At 41.8% G+C, this 15,279-nt stretch overlaps 1 protein-coding gene across 5 annotated transcripts in view; it reads left to right on the top strand.

Annotated features, from left to right (window-relative positions):
- Positions 1-15,279, top strand: part of Gng12 (G protein subunit gamma 12) — a 123,013-nt gene that overhangs the window by 3,338 nt on the left and 104,396 nt on the right. The window contains exon 1 of one of the 5 annotated variants that reach the window (XM_047565522.1): positions 2,028-2,052. The exons of the other annotated variants lie outside the window; for them this stretch is intronic. The gene's annotated coding sequence lies outside the window, so the exon portion shown is untranslated. Of the gene's footprint in view, positions 1-2,027; positions 2,053-15,279 lie in introns of those variants that run through there. 5 annotated transcript variants of the gene reach the window in all.

Genomic DNA, 15,279 nt, shown 5'->3' on the forward strand with positions numbered 1-15,279 from the left:
TTTGTTTTATTTTTAAACTTTTGTGAGAATGGATGTTCAGTTAATTCAGGGACTCTACTCATTGCATCATTGGATCATTTGCTAAAATTTGCAAAATTTTAAAAATGCTTCCATCTTTAAAACAAACCCTTTAAGCTTCTGTGTGTGTGTGTGTGTGTGTGTGTGTGTGTGTGTATGTGTTCTTAATGCACATCAAGCGCACAGAATTGGACTGATTGGAATCTTAGCTCATGCCACAGATGACTTCTAATTTTACTAATTGTTCCACAGGGACACAGAGATGGTGGTTTGTAATAATTTCATATGACTGTAAAGGGTACAGTGTTAATATGACCTGTTTCTTGCCTGTGACAGTATGCTCTGAAGCAGTGGATGACTTGATTGAATAAATTATTGATTGCTTGCACTCCTTGAACATCATAATATAATGACAGATTCCTGGCTCATACCTGTAGATGTGCATACAATGGACAAGTTACTTAATCCCTCTGTGCTTCATTGAGTTGTTGTGAGGAATTAAATAAGTCAATCTATATAGAACATTTAGGACAGTGCAGGGCACTTAGTCACTGTTCAATGAATATTAACATTAAATTGTTTTTTGGAATGTTATTATATAATGAGCATGCTTATTTTTATAACAGAAAAACAGCTATCTGAAATGGTAACATTTTCCAAAATATTTCTAAGTCTTGGAAATTTAAAAAGTCCTGCCAAATAATAACTTAAAAAGAGAACATATAGTAATTAGGCAATATCATTGTCTTTTAAATATGAAATGGATTACAATCTTAATTATTCAAATAATTCTTCTAGATCTCAATTCCATTCTCCTTTTTTTCAGAAACTTTTAAAATCAGTAATGCATGAAGTCTGTTATAGATTAAATGGGGGAAGGCAGTGTACAAGTTTTAGTGCATTATTACAGCCAACTTAAAAATTTTCAACTGCATTTTTAAAAGCCTAGAGGAAAATACAAATGGGTAATGGGATTACATCCACCCCAATTTCTCCTGTTTTCCCCTAATCCACATGTACGTATAACGATAGTTCATTTATATAATAGTTACTCAAAACAAACTCAGTCTTATTAACTACATATAGCAGGGTTTTGGTACTGTTTTAGAAAAAAACAAATTTCATGACACTTTAAAATTTTCAAGTTTAATGTCAAAACCTTTGCAATGAGAATTATGTAGCAGAATAAGGGAGGTCCTTTCAGAAGCTTACGGGTTTGTCTTCATAAGAGATGTTTGAAAAGTCCACCAATGGGTAATAAAAATCTGCATGCAGGCCATGTTCACTTACCTTGATTTATGGAAGATGACTATTCCCAGATCCAAATGCTAAGCAGCATTTGTACAGCACCTTCAATCTATCAGACACCTGGACTACAGTACTTAGGAAGACATCCATGCTCTTGGTTATAACAGGAAAGTTTCATAGAAAAAGAGTAATCACAACACAGTCCTTCCTGCAGTATCTCAGAAAGACCCAGATCAAATTCCTAACCTTGCTCAAGGGGCAGGGACAGAATTTGCCCCGGAGTCATTCTGCCTCCACATCGCCTGAACTAAGGGCTCTGCCAAGAGCCACAGTAGACATGTATCCAGCTAGATCTGGGAGTGAAGAGGGCTTTATGAAGGCAGTTCCGTCAAGGAGCTATAAATGAGATCAAGAGAAACATGAGAGGGCTCCTTCTAAGAGAAAAAGGAGCCATCAAGAGAATAATCAGGGCCTCCCATCAACTTCACCCCTCTTTAGCCATCTCGTGGTCAGTGTCTCCAAAATGACTGTGAGATTCAGCAGGCCTGAAGTAAATGCAGAGACCCAGTGCTTTGGTGACCTCTGAAGTCTGCCTTTCCCATCCCTGCATGCCCAGAGGAGGTTTGACAGGTCCTGAGGGAACTGGCCTCCTAAGTCCTGCTCTAGAACCAGCTTCTGACAATAGGTCCTGAGCTCTCTCTCTCTCTCCTTCTCTCTTAGGAAGGACAGTTCAGTCTTAAGCAGGTAGCTTGGAGCCAGAGAAGAGTGCAGGTGATTTGACTGAAGGTAACTTGTAACTGGATTACTCCCATTTACTGCCAAGTCTCTCTTGAAAATCATTTCTAGTGTCACTTAAATGTTTGGTTTATCATGTCAGGTTTTATTGGGTATCGTAAAAGTGCTTAGCTGTGAGTGTCTGGTTGCCATCCTGGGACAAGGAGGGTTTTTGTCTTCTTTTAATGGGTCTGCATTTCAGAAGATTACTTTATAATAAAAACCAGAGTGATGCAAACTATTTAGACTTGTGATATTTCAGCTCTGCTGGAGGATTAGTAGCTAAAAGAATTTTTTTTTTTAGGTCTGAGTGAATCAGTTGCTGAGAATCTTTTGTACTTTTCACATTGATTAATTGTAAATAGGTGATGGGAGCTGGGGGCTCAGAAGCTCTTATATTCTGTGTGCTTCCTTAAAGAAATACCCTACCTTTCCTTTTGCAAGCATGGTCATGTAATTGACACAGGATTCCCTTTGGTTGATGGAGGAGAGAAGCATAAGCCTTGGTTGCACTTGAGTTGGCGTGGTCACAGATGCTCACTGGAGTGTGTCTGAATTGGTTGCCATGTCTTCGCTTGCGTTCTATGTATACAGAATTGCCTTCATTCAAAATGGCTGTGTGCAAACCCATGTGAGCCTGTTGGGGGTGGCATCTTATCTTCACTGGTGCAGAATAATCAGGCTTTTATTTAGCTGCAGATGCTGCCAGCCAAGATATCACTAATCACTGGACACTAAACCCTTAGCCCCCACTGGGACATTTTGACTCTGATCCCAAGCTTATGGTGACCTCAGATTTTGTCTGCTTCTTGAGGAAGAATTATTCCAGAGGAGAACTGTGAAGCTTCTTCTCAAATGAAGATTCAAACTGAAACCCATGAAATCCCAACATGAGCTAAATCTGAGGATGGAAAAAGGAACCAAAGTCCAAACTGTGTTTGGAGTTTATTGAGGCTTACCAAGATCTTAAGGAGATAAAACCATCACCCAGGTTGATTCAACCAAAATCTCAGGCAAACTGAAAAGGTGTCAAAATCAATAGACTAGGAGTCTGAGCTATATCTAGACTAATGAAACCTTTTGAATTATTAGACATGTGTGCACATTAGACCACAGGACTTCATGTAGGTTTAAGTCACTGACTGTCCTCTGATGGACTTCTTTCTCTTCAATTCTTCATTCCTTAAAGGGCAGGTAAAGACAAGTACTTGGGGAGTTGTTGACACTGTTTACTATTAATTGAACAGAAACATGCTCAGTGTCATCTGATTCATGCCAAGGTACCCTGCAGCTCTGACATAGTCTCTCTGATACAGGGGAAGAAATAGTAGTAACTCCTGAGGATATGAAGAGGAATTCATGTTATTTACTGACCAACTATGGGCCCTCCTCCTTGGGACAAGTGACAATGACTGCAAGTGCCTTTGGAATGTCACATTTTGAAAAACGATTTTTCTAGTGTAGGTAAAAAGTGCGGAGCCTTGATGCCAGAGCCACCAGAGACTAAAAAAGAAAATTCATTTGTGCCCCCATTAGTGCCAACTGGCACTGCATACTTGCTTTCTCTTTCAGGCTGGTCCTTTAACAAGCCTACTGTCAGAATCAGCTTCCTCTTCCTGGCTTCTCTTCCTGGGAGGCATTTGCACAGCAGGTGGGATGAGCCCTGTTGGGTGGGTGTGACTGCTAAGGCAGTGGTGCTGAGGATAAAGGTGCTGTCCTGTACTTTGTACCTCGGCCTTCTGCTGTTTTATGGAGAGACTACACCTTGTGAAAACAGCCAGCAGGATTAGAAACGTGAACACTTTCACATTTAATCTGTTTAAATGTACCCTTCTTCAAGCAAACTCAGATTCCCAAAGCAGAGACAGAAGATGATTCCCTATGGAATTTCATTAAATAGCAAACTCTCCTATTGCATTTTCAGTATGATTCGATTTTACAAAATTCCAGCAGTTTTCAACTTTTCAGGAATATCTCCAGAATTGAGGATTCAGTTCATGCTTCACCCTCTTTTTTGAGGTTCGTGTTTGATGAGCAGCATGCCTCAGCCATTACTGTCTACATCCTGAGAGCACATAAATGCTACTGGCATGCTGCCTGGAGTGTTTCTCCTTTGCCTTCAGTTCACCTGCCATTCTCAGACTTCCTTCTGGGAGTAATAAATATCAGGGGCTCCAGGCCACTCACACCCAATAGGGCAGAAGTCACCCTGTCCATGCTCACTGTGCTCTCACCTCCTGAACTCTGGACTTTTTCTGCTCAGTGACTTCCATGTGAGAACTTTCCTGCCTACACCCAGGTCTTCCTCTTGAGCAGAATTCCAGAGCCTCTTCTTCACTCTCCTGGAAAGAGCTATAAAACCACTCTCCTGGAAAGAGCTATAAAACCTCATTTTAAAATATAAGCAACATATTTATTTGGTTCCTCCCCCAAATCTCACCACCATATATAAAAAGGAAAACACTGAAAAATCTTGCTCCCACCCCAACCCCCTCCACACCTTGTCTATGTTGTCTACAACTAGCAACAGGTAAAAGCAAGTCCATAAGCACATGTTTTACATTACTTCCCATTCTTTCATGAAAGATGGTAATATTTATCTGTTTGTTCTATGCCTTGCTTTTTTTTAAATCAACAGTAGGTCCTGGAGATTTCTCTCAGCACATAGAGATCTCCCTTTTTTAACAGTAAAATTGTTTTCATGGTGCAGTGTATCATGGACCAAGTCCCCTATGTGGGACCCTTCAGTCATATCCAGTCTTTTGCTATTACAAACAGTGCTGTGAAGGATAAGACTTCTTGCTCTTGTGCAGGTGTCTCTAAGGACTGATTTCCAGAAATGGGACTGCTGAATCACTGTGCACTATAACCCACCTCTGGAAGGGCCTGATCACTGTGCCCTCTCATGGCACTATATTGGATGGCTGGTTCCCACAGTCCCACTAGCAAGAAAAGTGTCAACTCTTTTTGGTTTTGCTAATCTGGTTGGTAGAAAATGGCACTTCAGAGTATTTAAATGTTTTCTTATTGCAATTAAGGTAGAGGTTCAGGGCCATTTGTACATCTTTTCTTGATCATTGTCTGGGATAGTAGGTTTACCTTATGGGTCTTGATTGATCTTTCCATTTGCATACATCCCTGTCAGAATCTCTTAAATACAGACTTAAGAATGTGATGCCTCATTTGGGCCTAAGAGTAGAGTGGGCTGCCAAATAGTCACTGCAGAATCAAGAGAAGTGGAAAGTAGGGTTTTATGCCAGTTGCTAATGTCTGAATTATGAATAGTTTTCAGCAAATGGTATTATTAAACTGGGGCTTCTCCAAAATCATAATGAAGATGATCTTCTGGTCTAGAATTTCTTCCCCTCGTAAAAAACAAGAGCAAAAGAGAGATTGAGAATATGTAAATTCCAATGACATTTCCCACAAAATCTTTTAAGAAATCTAGAATTTTCCATTTCTGTGTATCTCCAGAAGGTTTATACATGCCAAATTTTTTTTTGTTTACTCCCTGAATCAGGCTTCTGATTTTCCTTTGATTTCACTTTCAGAGAGACATTTTATTTCCAAGGTGAAAGGAAAGATGAAAGTAAAAGTATAGTGTAAGAAGACAGGCCAGAACTCAGGATTCCAGGAAGGGAGTAGGTTTGAAATTGTATCTTGCTTTTTGAGCTGCTCTTTAGTTAGCTCTTGGGGTGTCATTTCAATATAAAATTAATTTTCATTTTTTGAAGGTGGGAGTTCCATTGAAAAAGAGGGACATTGTGATTTGGTGAAAAGATATCTGTAGTCTTTTTGTTTTTAGAAATTCCTAAGGGGCAGTAGTATTTAAAGTTGGCCTACGTCTACATCCAAAAAAGTAGAAACCAAAAGCAAACTAACAAACCCACAACCCCAAACTCAGATTTACACCACTAGCAGTGATGGCCCTTGAAATGTCCCACAGAAAAAGGATCTTCCATCTCAGAGCTCTATGTCTTTTAAGCTCCTGAATATGTGGGTTCTTCTGTAAAGTTTGGTATAAAGCTCTTCCAATGTTTTGTTTTTCTTCTAGCATTTATCTTGATCTGTTACTATGGTGTTGATCTTCCCCACGGTAGAGTCAGCCCATAAGGACAAGGTCTTGGTCTGGCATTCTATCCCCAGCACATAGAAGGATACCAGCACATTTGGGAGCCAGATCCATGGTGGCTCAGATGCTATTGAAGTACCTTCTGGACCCAGCTGGATTTTTGTTGTCAGTTGCATTTGTGACCCTGTGTCAGACACTGACCTGGGAAGATTGTGTTACCCTTTCCTTGGCCTTCTGGCAGGATACACTACCCTTGGGAGCTCTCTGGAAGCATTTATGGTGGTTTAGAACTTGAATGTATAGTCTGAATTACCTGGGCATCACCTGACCACTTAGATCTGACCATTTGAGAAGCAGAAATAATAACACTGTATTTCAATATATCTAAGATGTCATCAATTATGAGATATGCCATTATACTCTGTGTCACAAAGGGAAACCTGCTGCCAATTAAAATATAACAAACATCAGTGACAGGAGTGTATTCATTTTCTGTGACTGCTATAACAAATTATCACAAAGTTAGCAGCTTAAGAAAGTCCAAATGTATTATCTCACAGTTTGTCAGATTAAAATGCAGGGTGGACTTGCCTGGTTTGTCTCCTCCGGGTTTTACAAGGCTGAACTTAAAGTGTCTGCCAGCTGGGCCCTTATTGGAAGCCTGGGGGGTTGTCCATTTCTAGGCTTTCGTAGGTTGTTGGAAGACTTTAATTCTCTGCAGTTGTTTTGCAGAGCTTTACTTTCTTTGGGGTCTCAGCTGGGGGGCACCTTCATCTCTTAGAGACCTCTCTCTCCAGTCCTTGCCTCTGGACTCTCAGAGCCAGCAATAGTATGGCAGATTCTTCTCATGCCTTAAATCTCTTTGATGTCCCTTCTGATGTATGTCTCTGCCCCCAGCCAGAGAAAATTCTCTGCTTATGAGGGCTCATTTGATCATGTTGATTGGATTAATGTTTCTCAATAAGTTACTCCTCCTGTATAAGGTCTATAACCTTAATTACATAACACAAAATTTATTTTGCCCCTTAACATACCATATTCACAGATTCTAAGAATTAGGATTTGGACATCTTTTGAGAGGTGGGCATTCTGCCTTCTATGTAAAGTTATCCCAATATCAGGGGTGGTAAAACGTGAGCAAACTATACTTCTTAGTTTTGATTAAGTACTGTCTTTATTTTAGGAATAAAAGAGCTACTGATATATATAAAGCTCTTGGCATGTTAATAAGTGCTCAGGGGTTAACTATTATTGTAATTATAATTGACATTATGATCAGCAAGGTCACATACCACGCATCACCTTTAATCTCAACTGAAACTATTCTATAGTTATGCATTTGTCAAACCCTAATTGAGAGAGAATTGTGTGCTGGCAGTAAATTTGATGTTAGGATGGTGACGGGTACTCCTTGAGTGCCAGCTCTGCACTGGCATGTGGTAGCATCTCTACATGCTCTTTCTCACTCCTTGTTGTAGCCCTGAGTAGGGAGTCTAGCTCTGTTTACAGGAAAGGAAGCAGGTTCAGAGAGGTAGGCTACTGTGCACAGTAATAAATGGAGGTGTCATCCTGCTTTGAATCTGATTATGTTGAACTCTGAAGCCGGCGCTCTTTTCGTGGTGCCATGTTGTCTGTCCCCTCACCTCCTTCCTGCTAATACCATATGAAAAGTGCAACAGGAAAGGTGTCCACCAGGGGAGCTGGAGGGGATGGCCTGCTGGAAGGAGAGGGGACAGAAGGGAGTCACGGAAGGCTGTGATTCTCTCCTGTGCTTGCATGTTTCTTTGCTTAGACATTTAGTTCATTGTGGACAAAGGCCCTGTCGCTTCGGCTGTTTTTTTTTTTTTTTTCTTTCAGTTTTTAATAAGCACCAAAATGAACTTTTTTCATTCAACAAATGAAGGTTGCCTACTTGTGGGGATATATCTTTGAATAAGATACTCCATCCTAGAGAGAAACCAAATTAACAAGACCGATTCAGGTAAGGGTACGTCCTGGGAAGGCACTGAATATGGGAGTTTGAGAGGAGATATGTCCCCCTGGGGACAGACCACTGCCTGAGCCAAAACCCTGGGAAAGACCAGTGTGCAGAGGTGACATTTGAGCACAGACTTGAGGAGGCTGCCCAAGATAGGAATGAGCTTGGCATGTCTGAGCACAAAAATAAGGCCCCTGTGGTAGAAGGAGGCAGGGGCTACATCATCTAGGCCATTCTAAAAGATGGGATTTAGTGAAAATGCAATCAAAACTTTGCAGAGAAATGTGTTTATGTTTGCAAATAAGTTGTAGCAGGCTGGAAATATATAATGTCCTGGGTGTGCATTCTGTGTTATTTTCAAAGGGGAGAAGGTTTAGGATTGAACTCCTGCTTTTTAAACTAATTTTAGGTGTAATCAAGACAAAGGAGAAAAGGAGAAGAGGAACAAAGTGGTCTGGCAGAACTGGGGTTAAAAAAAAAAAAAGGCGGGTGAGCTACTTGAGCTCAATAAACCACTCCAGAATCACAATCTAAAATTTTCTCAAGGCAACTGTAGATCCTAGATCAACTATCTTAGGCTCTTCAAATTCAGTAGACATTGTTGAAAACTAATCTCATCTTCCTTCAAAACATGTTTGCTTTTCTTCCTGTTCTCAGTTCAGGACCTTTCCCTCCTCCCAGGTTTCCAGACTCTGAACTCTCTGAGTCATGTGAATCTCCTTCCTCCTCTTCTTAACCTCCTTCAGCTCAACTCATTTACCCCATCAAACCCTTGGCAGCCCTTCCTAACCAGTAACTCTCTGTGCCACCCTCCTTGCTGTCCTGGTTTCCTCACTGACTTCAACCCTCCACACTGCTGCCTGGCTGACTTCCCTAAAATAGATCTGAACAGGTCACTTCCTGGATGAAAGCTGTCAACAGGTACCATAGGGCATGCCAAGCTGGTAGTAAAGAGTTCTTGCTGCCTAGGTTCAGCCTGGCCACACTGTTTACCAACCTGGAACCTTGGAAATATTTTTATCTGCTCTGTGTATGTTTTACCATCTCTAAAATGAGTGTGATAGTGGCACCTACTGCACAGGTAGGTTGTAAAATTGAGAGGGTTAATAGGTGGAGGCACTCAGAGCAGCACGCAGCATACAGAAACCCTCACTGTTCTTTATGGCACACTTAAGCTCATCTTTTCTTTTTTTGTTACTGGGATTAAATCCAGGGGCACTTTATCACTGATCCATATCCCCAGCCCATTTTATTTTTTTACTTTGAGACAGCATCTCACCAAGGGCCTCTCCAATTTGAGACCTTTCTACCTCAGTCTCCTAGGTTGTGGGATTACAGGTGTGTGCCACTGTGCCTGGCTGGAGGTTCATTTTTATTGCATTTTACAAAACTATTCTTCCATGATAAGTTGGAAATTAAAAGGCAGGTCTTTTCCCATGATTACTTTGAGGAGCGCTTCTCTACCCCTACATACTATCTCTGTGACTCACACTATTCCTTTGCCTTAAGTTTATTATATATTTATTATGTACCTGTAAGCATAAGACTCAGACATACAGTTGAGTAAGGTACTGCCTTTACTTTTGAGAAAGTTCTCTCAGACTACCCTTTGAATTTCTGCCTATCCCCTGATATCTATCATAACTTCATTCTTTTGTCCATTAGGAAGACATTGATTAAACACTAGCATTTACTGAGTGCTTTCTGCCTTCTGTTCCTGTCCTAAGGACCACCGAGCTAATGTGGGGACACAGACATGTGGCAAATATTGGCTGTATGATAGGAGTGTTAAAGGGCCGTGTGAACAGAGGAGTGTGGAGCCTGACTTTGCCTTGGCCGGGAGAGGCAATCAGGAATGGTTTCACCATTGAGGGAAAGGCATGTGTCTAAAGATTAAGTCAAAGTCTTGGAGTCAAGCCCAGTCCATAGCCAAAGCCAAACTCTGCCGCTCACTAGTCATGTGACTTAGAGTGATTGCCTCTCTGAACATGGCATTCCTCATCTGAAAAACTGGAATAGCAGCACCTGCCTACCTCCCCAGAATGTCTTGAGATTCAATGGAGATTGTATACATGGTGTGCTTAGAAGACTTCCTACATAAAAAACCCATAATGTTACCTGCCATGACTGTGCTCTCTCCTTTATCCCCTTCTCTGGACATATTTAAAATTTCCCTTGTCTGGGATTCCTGCAGCAAGCTATTCAACCAGCATACTCTTATTACAATGGAGTATGTAGTTTTATCTACTATATATTTGTCTTCCTTCTAGAATGGGTTTTCCCCATTGGATTCAATGGCATTTTTTGTCTTTATATTGCCAGTGATGGGCAGTGTCCAGCTCATAGAAGACTCAGCAAGTGTCTAGAGAGTATGTATTGAATTAAAATGATCTAACTTTGAGAACTTAGTACTTTTCAGAAAGCTTTGTGAGGAGTTTGGCCAAACCTTAATTTCCACCTTACAGATGGAAACAGCTAATTCTAGATAACTCCTGTTGCTTGCCCAAGGTTACAGAGCCAGTAGATGGCAGTGGTGGGACTAGAACCCCAGCCCCCTTATTTTCCTGGTTTCTACAGCCTCAGGGAGTCTACCTGTGACTGGGAAACTGTGGGGTGCTGCTGGACTCAACCTCTTATTACCTGCCTGCTGCCCTGGGGGCGCTGAGTGGGCAGGAGCCAGGCCAGGGGAGGGCACCCTCTTTCCCCACCCTCTCACTCCCTGCTGTCCCACAGGTGTTCATGGGTCACATGAGCCTGAGGGCCCACCTGGAAACCTGGTTGTGGAGGTGGGGCAGGGCCTGGAAGCTGGAGGCCACTGCAGAGTGAAAGGCATGGGGGAGGATCTGCCACCAAGAGTGAGTAATTTGTAACTAATCCCAGAGGGCAGTGCCAGTCGAGGGGGAGGAGCCAAGGAAGTCTGGGAGTTGGGAAGCTGATGGATAAGGATATCTCCAGGGCAGTGGATCTGCTTTGCAGATTGTCCCTGCCCCCACCACTGCCAGCAGCAACATGGTACACTTCCTTTCCTTTGGAACCAGTCTCCTTTACCCTGTTCAGGGGCACGTTCTGTGCACTAAACACTCAAATCAGGTGTAAGGTGTAATCTTTGTTATGTAGGTGGGCAAAGGGATGAATTCACATGAAGGACTCTGACCTTGAGCTTTCCTGACTTGAACAAAAGTTAACAGTTTTGACTTTGTACATGTACTTTTCTTCTTCTGTCATTAGAAGAAAAGTAACAGGATTCTCTGAGGGAGCAGGATGTAGTGCTTCTGTAACCTCAAGAAGTCAGAAGTGACCAGGACAGTGCTTCTCAAACTTGTCTGCATTCTAGCATCAGCCAGGGATTTATTTTGAAATGCTGCACTGCTACACCACTGGGCACCTGGCCTATGGAGCCAGCCTCTCCTGTGTGGACCCAGGGCAGCAGATTGCTTTCAAGCTCCAGTGATGCCAGCAGGTCAGACGGGGAGCCTTGGAGGTGGGCTTGCTACTGAGGTTATAATCTGGCTATTCCTGTGGATAACACATGGGAGGGAAGTTAGGCCTGGGTTGCTGAGAAGTCTCACAGTTCTGGCTCAGTTTTCTTCATCCATTTATGGGGTCTGGGAGGAACCTGTAATCACGAATTCTTGTCAGCCCAGAGAGCTGCTTCCTGGAAACATACACTCTTCTTATTTACAAGCCAATGATTGTGTCCTGCCAGGTAAAAACAAAAAGGCTGTCCTGAGAGAAGGACCATCTCCTTTCCCTTCTTGACCTAGTAACCTGCAGTATAATAGCACAGCACCTCTGGGGACAAGGGACACAGTTACAAAGTGGTCTTGGCTGAGGCCTTTTTCCGAGGCAGTCTTGCTAGATGTACTGTTTTTTTGAAAAATCAGAATTTGGGGATTGCAGGACATAAGACATACTCATAGCCATGTTCTGCTATGGAGCCTGGGAGCAGATTATTGTTTTCGAGGGGTCTATGTAGATCTCTAGGGTTTGACTAGAAATGGTTTTCAAGGTCAACATTAATTTTCTTTGATGTCCAGCAGTATGTTTTGTTTTTTTTATCTGAGATTTAGTAAAGGAAAAATTGTGAGGGAGGGCAACTTGCAACATTTGCACTCACAAAAACAATTTGTGGCTTTGTTTTGCTAGATATAAATACAGTTGTTATTTTAAAGAAAGGTTTTGTTTGTATTGAATTTCTGATCCACGTATTTTTTCCCATTCCCCCTTGAGAGCTAGAAACTTTGGTATGGTAACACTTTCCAGAAGCACCTGATAGTTCCTTAGGAACATTTCTGGTCACCAACCAAATAAAAATGAAAAATGGAATCTCAGGGGTGCAACTTGGTTTCAAAACTAACCTTTTACAACTTCATTTATAGGAAGGAGAGGGAAGTAACTTATTTTTTTGTGCCTACTGGACCATGTATTATAATCCACCAAAACCAAGGAAGTTAATTCATCTTCAAAAGAGAAAATTGCAACTTCTGAGTGATTTAGTAACTTCCTCAATGCTGCACAACTCATGGGAAGCAGAACCAGAATTCAGATCTGTGCCCATTTGACTACCCCATCCATCCTCCTCAGACTTAAAAAATACACAAAACTTAGCGTTATTTTTCTAGCACCTTTAAAAGACTTGTTTTCTTTTATTGTTCACATAAGATTGTCTGGATAAACATAAAACATAAAAGCGCATGAAGTGTTATTGAACCTGAGGCTCAGTGGAGCCAACATGGACCCGAGGATACCAAATGTAGCAAAGAGAAAGTGGGACTATTCCCTAGCAGGTACCATGTTTATAAGGAGCCCAGCAGCCACTCATGCATATTCGTTTTTAAACTGCCTCATAATAGCTGAAAAGACTGGCATGATCTGTCCCCAGCTCAGTTGTCTTTTTATTATTTGAAACCTGCCCTTGCTAAATACAGAGTTGTAGGTAGAAAGAATTTTGCTGATCATAATATGCCTTCAGCTGATGGTTACACTGAAGGAAGGTTTTTTGTTTTTTTTTTTTAACATCCCCAGGAAACAATGCTGAGGAAGTTTTAGGCAAAATAATTGGAAAAGTGACAGAATTGAAGGGTTGGCATTCTCCATAATTTCTACTCAGGAAGGATTCAGGACCAGCAGTCTAGAAGGGTGCTAGGGACAAAATCTGGAAGCTGTTTGATACTAAGCGCAAGGGCTTGTGCATGCGCGTGCACGCGCGCGCGCACACACACACACACACACACACTTTTATATATATATATTATATATATAATTTTTTTAACTTGATGTTTCTGTAATGTTTTCTAACAATGAAATGTTTTTGAAAATGTTCGTTGTCAGTATTTAAAAGGGGGCTCACGTAGTAGAAACTTGACAGGCAGGATTTAAATTTCAGCTCTGCCACTTGCTGCTTGTGTGACCTTGAACAAGTTACTTAACCTTTCGATGCCTCAGTGTCTTTCCTGGAAAAGAGATCACAGTGTTTTCCTCCTGTGGTTATAGTGAGTGTAAGTTAATAAAGTGCTTACAGCGGTGCCTGACACCGAGTAGACTAGACACTCCATAAACGCTTGGCTATTGTTATTTTAATTAATTGAAGCTTAATTTAATTTAATTGGAGAGTTAGAGATAATGGGGGCGGGGGAAGATGCTGAAGTTGCCACAGTCCAGCCTTCTGTGAATTCTTCTAGGATAAATAATTCTGTTCAGTTCAGTGATTTGAGGTTTGTAATTTTTGTTTGCACTGTACTCCACATTTATATTTCCCCAGTTCAGTATAATGGGAAGGTCATTGAACTGTTCATTTTTTAAAATATGTTCTTATTTTAATTCTACTTCCAAAAGGTGTTGATGTGGCATCTGATGAAGGTATGTATTCTGTGGGGTGGAGATAAAGCCCAGGAAGAGACCAGGTGCTCTGTGTTGGAGGTGTGAGTGTTCCATTGCTGTGGAATAGGGATCGCCACATGCTTAGGCATTAATTGATACCCCAAGTCATAATATGCCATGTCATTTTCACTCTATGGCCAAAGGAAACAACCAGTTCTGGAGAAAGATACCTTTTTCCTGATCCTAAAATGCAGTGAATTTTATCATATAGCTTCTGATGGGAGGAACACTGGGGATTGCTTCTTCAGGATCTGCAGTCTTTCCTAGTGAGCATTTAGAGAGATTCTTTTTAATCTTAACCATTGGGGTAATTAAAAGCACACTGTCTAATTTGGATTCAGTGACAGTGTTTCTACATGAAAGAGTGAAGTTCAGGGGCTTGGTTCTCTTGATGCAGTTTAATCAAAGGCCAAGCCTGAAGTCCTAAAGAAGGGCAGGTAGACTCTCCGGTCTGCTCTCTGGAGATCAGAGGCAGAGTTCTGGGATGTTCAGCTGAAAGGGCCATTGTGATTATACAATCAACAACTTCCTTCTTACAGATGAGGAAACAGAGGCCCAGAATTTTGCCTGGGTTCATAGAGCTGCTGAAGGTGGCTGCAGGTTTCTGAATTCCAGGTCTGGCTCATTGTTCCAGCAACCACATCCTTGATCATAGAAGGTACAGGCTTCAGCAGTTCTATGCAGAGGAACCCTCTGTGGGAATGGAAGTGTTCTTCCTGTCCAGTATATGAGCAACCGGCTACATATGGCTTTTGAGCACTGAAATATGACAAGTGTAACTGAAGGGTTGAATGTTTTGCTTTATTTTATTTTAATTAATAAAAAATTACATTTATGTAGCCACATGAGGCTAGTGGCTACCGTGTTGGACATTGAGGAGAGCAAGGCCAGTTCTCACCTCCTGTTTACCTCACTGCCACCAGGTAAGAGGTTCTCTTTTTCCAGTGACTCCTACCAAAGCAGGAGAATAACCCATGCCCACCACACCCTCCCTCCCCTCTAGGTGAAAGGTGTTCTTCTGTAAAACCAGAGCTGGAGTAGATGTTTCTCTGAGACCTCCTCTGCTGCTTTGTGACTAGACCTGGCTTTCCATTGATCTTCAGGGTGACCTTTGGTGGGGCACACAGTCTGCCTGTGCCTCAGTTGCCTCAAGTCAGCGGAAGTTAACACCTGTTCTGCCCCTCAGAGGTGTTGGGAGGGGACAAACTAGGAAGTCATGAGAGGAACTCCTTTTGCAAACTTGCTTTTTAAAATAACAGTCTTTGGTGTCTGGAAATGCTTTTTTGACTGCAGTACTAGTTGGAGGTGG

This window comes from Sciurus carolinensis, chromosome 1 (genome assembly GCF_902686445.1).
Source record: "Sciurus carolinensis chromosome 1, mSciCar1.2, whole genome shotgun sequence".
Taxonomy (NCBI): Eukaryota; Metazoa; Chordata; class Mammalia; order Rodentia; family Sciuridae; genus Sciurus; species Sciurus carolinensis.